The sequence below is a fragment of the Capsicum annuum genome, chromosome 9 (genome assembly GCF_002878395.1).
Source record: "Capsicum annuum cultivar UCD-10X-F1 chromosome 9, UCD10Xv1.1, whole genome shotgun sequence".
NCBI classification, from domain to species: domain Eukaryota; kingdom Viridiplantae; phylum Streptophyta; class Magnoliopsida; order Solanales; family Solanaceae; genus Capsicum; species Capsicum annuum.
In genome coordinates, this window is record NC_061119.1 from 7588222 (window position 1) to 7593017 (window position 4796).

Sequence of the window (4796 nt, forward strand, 5' to 3'; positions counted from 1 at the left end):
CAAAAATGGGTTTAAGGCCCAACTAGAAGTCATATGGGTTTTAGTAGGAAGCCTCAATGTAAGAACCACTTTTTAGGCTAATCAACAATTCACAGTTTCAAAGTTACTCAATGTAGTCAGCTCTGTAACTTACATAAATCTCTGAATCTTTAAGCGGTATTATATAAAATTTTAACTATTTTATTAATTATATTTTATTTCAATTTTTGACTATTTTATTAATTATATTTTATTTCAATTTTTTGAAATGACGATACATATGTTATATTGTGATACATATAAAAAGGTGATACATTTGAAACTAACATGATATTTATTTAAAGAAATAATATATTCTCTTTTATTTATTGTATTCTTTTATTTAAGAAAAGATATCTAATTTTTCTCTCTTTTTTAAATATAATTTAGGTGTTTTAATTATGTTTCTCTTTTTCGTCTTTAGTTATGAAAAATATGTTTTTTTTGGGTCTTTTTTTGTCTTTAATTTTAGTCTACTTTTTTTTAAAATTTAATTTTAATTATGTTTCAATTATGCTTTTAGTCTTTTTTTTTAAAAATATTATTACTTTTGTTTCCTACACTGACTACACCATTACTTTTCATTAATAACATATGAATCACCCAATAATTCAAATAAATAATTGTATCTACCATATGAATCACCATAATACCATATATATCACCCATTAATATCATATGAATCACCCAATAATTGAAATAAACAATTGTATCTATCATACGAATCACCATAATACCATATATATGAATCACCCAATAATTAAAATAAATAATCATATCTACAATATGAATCACCATAATACCATATATATCACCCATTAATATCATATGAATCACCCAATAATTGTATCTACCATATCAATCACCATAATACAATATGTAACAACCATTAATATCATATGTATCACCTGTTAAAATCATACAAAATGTATCTGTCGTATGAATCACCATAATACTCATATAATGATATCTTATTTATCATTCATATGAATCACCATTAAAACATAAAAAAGGATGAATAACTAAATAAATTTATATCTGTATCAATAGATTTTAAAAAAAAAAACGGGAGAGATTTTAGGAGAGGAAAAAAAAAGTTGAACGCACTAATGGAGGACAAAAAATCAGGAAGGAAGATGATTTAAGCGTTAATGGAAGAGAAAAAATCAAGAAGGAAGATGATTTAATTATTGATAATTAAGGAGATATTTTAGGGAAGAAAATCTTGCATGAGTTAATGATGGAGTAAAAATAAGATGTGGGGTTTCTTGATATGTATCAGGAGTAAAGTTGAAAAATGAGATTTTATGTAAATTTTAAAAAAGTAAGGGATATTAGGTAATATAATCTCTTAAGTATGGGATTTGTGTAATTTATCCTTTAAAAAAAGACAACCCGATGTACTAAAATGCCCGCTATGTACAAGGTTCGGGGAGGATCCCACCACTAGGGTGTATTGTACGCAGCTTTACCTTGCATTTCTGCAAAAGGCTGTTTCCAAGGCTTTAGCCCGTGACCTCCTGATCACATGCCAACAACTTTACCAGTTACTCCAATGCTCTCTTCAATGTAGTCAGCTATTTAATAGGGAAAAAAGAGTTGAATACAAACAAGTACTAATTACAACAACAAATGAACTTCTATTATATTGAAATTCTTACATATGAAAATTCAAACATAGTATACCAAAATTTCAAACTTATAAGACTCAAAATCATGGACATTATGCTGGAGTTCAACACAGACTCTTTACAACTAAAGTTTTTTTCTGGGTGTTTGTCAAGCAACAAGTATCTCATAAGATCCCTTACTCAGACAACATCATTAGGTGGAGCAAGTGTAGTGGCGGAACCAAAATTTTCGCTATCAGGGTTCAAATTCTAATTCTGGAAAAAAAAAATTTACGAACTAGCCGAATGAGATTTAGTATCTACTATATATACCTAAAAAGTTAATTTTATCCATGCGTAAATACAGAGGCGGAGCTAGACTTTAAAGTCTGGGGGTTCGGAACATTATTCACTTTTCACTTCACCCACATCTTGAAACAGACGATGAACACTATTCACTTCACCCACATGTTTTTTAAGCTTTTCTATGCCTTTGTTCCAACTTCAAAAACCTTCCGTTGTGAAAGATTCACTCACTTTTTTTTCATATCAACGATGAACACTACTGCGTTGCAATCACAATTCACAAAATATGAAAAATATATAGTGCAACAGAATTACAGAAACAATTCATACTAAAACACTTCAACCCAAAATCTAAAGCAAAATTGAAAATCTAATCACAATTTATTAGTCGTGACTCATGAATTTCGATGTAAAACTATGAGACTAGCAATAAGCAATCTAGCATCTGCGAAAATTGAAAGAGAAATGAAAACCACATGACATACCTTGGAAGAGCAGCAAAAGTGCAATTTGGAAAAATAATAACCCATTTGATGTTTCTTGTTCGAAGAGACAAAGATGTAAGAGCCTAATTGACCAAAGTGAAAGGTTTCAGCTGGAGTGCTTGGTAATGCCGTGGGTGATGTATTGGGATTTTGGTAAAGTTTTTTTCTCCTTTCTTTAATAATTATGGGCCCAATAATAATTAGTCTTGTTTTTCTTTTTTGTTTTGTTTTTATAAAAAAGTGTAAAAGTATAAATGTTTGACCGATGTAAAAGGCTAAAAGCAAGCCTAATAATACTTAGTTTTGTTTTTGTTTTTTATTTTATTTTTATAGAAAAGTGTAAAAGTGTGTGAATGTTTACTTAGCAAAATGTCATTAGTGGAGTTTGAACCCCAATCTTAGGCCTGTGAAGTTGATACACCTACCACTGGACCAACAAACTACATTGCATGTGGGTTCGGACATATATAATCATATGCATTTTTTGAATTTTTTATTTACAAATATAGAGTCTCGCAAAAGCTAGTGGGTTCGGCCGAACCCCCATACAACACATTAGCTCCACCCCTGCGTAAATAGTATAATTTTTCTTCTAATGGGGATCGGATGAACCCCTAGGCCCAAGCTGGCTCTGCCCTAGGCGGATTGATGAACTCAACTTGGTTTACACCAAATTTAGAACTTCAAGCCTAGTGTGTTATTGTTTCAGTTGTGAAAGTTCTAAATTTTCTTATTTTGTATAACTGGTAAAATTGTTGTCACGTGATCAAGACATCATGAGTTCAAGCTAAGAAAACAATCTTTCACAGAAGTGCAAGGCAATACTGCTACAATAGACCCTGGTCCGATCATTCTTCAGACTCTACACATAGAGAGAGCCTTATGCAACGAAGCTGCCTTTTTTATTGCAAGACAAATCTAAGCTTCAAATTTTGAAGAATAATTTTTTTTTTCTTTTTGTAAAATGGATGTCAAAACTAGAATAGCAATTCTGAAATACCCTACTATATTTCTCCAAAAACTTGAATATAAATTAGTCGAATAAGTAAATACCGAATACTATATGTTAGTACCAAAAAAGATTTGATTTGAACTAACAAAAATGATTTAACAAATAAGTAAAAGAAACGTACCTTGATCTGACAACAACAAAAATAACCCTTTAAAATCTGAAGTTGAAACAGAACTATAGTTTCTGACTCAATAAAAACTTTGAAAAAAACAGTGTGAATTTTAGTACTTCAGTTTTTTTTTTCTTTCGAGGTGATGTGTCTGAATATAAAGGCTTTGAATATGAGTAAATGACAGCTTTTTTTTTTTTTTTTGTTCTTTTTATTTTTATTGATTTTCGTATAAGATATTTTTATTTACTTTGACGTAAGAAAGTATTAGACAACTCACCTAAAGCATCAAATACTTGGCACATAGATTTATTAGGTTGCTTTTTTTTTTTTTCAATCCATAACCGCATAGACTGTGTGGATAACCGATACAAACTTGTTCTAATTTATATGACACAATATAAATAAATTTTGAGAATATAATTTTTAAATATATAAATTATATTTTAAATAACTTAAGGCTTGTAGATCCAAATTCATGATCAAAATTTAGAAATTTGATCTCAAAATTTTGATCGTTTTCTTAAAAATTGAGATAGAAAAAGCATTTAATAATTTTTTTTTTAAAAATAATAATATTGTTTGTAGTTGCGTAACGCCGGCAGTAGCAATGAAATCGGGGTTAAATAATTTGGTAATTCTTCATTAGACAGATTGAGTGACTTGTCGAACTCTTTTTCGGACCCTACCCTACATATAGGACGAATTTTAGCACACCGAACTGTCCTTTTTTAAAAGCTGTGCTAAAATCCTTACAATATGTCAGAATTTATGGCAAATCTTCGCCTATCCCTAAAAACACCTGGCAATCCCTCAAGATTCACAGCCAACAATAACAATAACAACAAATTCAATATATTTTCACATAATGGGGTCTGGGGAGGAAATAGTGTACGCAGTCCATACCACTACCTCAAAAGAGGTACAGAAACTATTTCCAATAGACCCCGACAGTATACAAAAGTATCCAAAGCATAGAATTATGATAAAATAACATAGGTAAGATTCACAGACAAGTTGTGAAATTATTTATATGATGTGCTCACAACTTAATTAGTGACACATAAATAACCTAAAAATACAACCAATTTGATGAATTAAAGCTTTTTCTATGTTGTGCAAAATTCGAAAAAAGGTTCCTCTATGGTGTGTATTATAAGAGTTTATTATACGCGGCCTTACCTAACATTTCTACAAAAAGTTGTTTTCACGGCTTAAAACCTCTTACCTCTTTATTAGAACAACTTTATTAGTTA

The 4796-nt window shown here is 30.0% G+C and overlaps 1 long non-coding RNA gene across 3 annotated transcripts in view; it reads right to left on the reverse strand.

Annotated features, from left to right (window-relative positions):
* The window catches only part of LOC107843091, a 6424-nt gene extending 1662 nt beyond the window's left edge, over positions 1–4762 (reverse strand). Inside the window, exon 1 of one of the 3 annotated variants that reach the window (XR_007044403.1) lies at positions 3553–4762. This is a non-coding gene — a long non-coding RNA (uncharacterized LOC107843091). The other 2 variants (XR_007044404.1, XR_007044405.1) reach the window with 2 other exon arrangements.
* Positions 4763–4796: the final 34 nt, after the last annotated feature.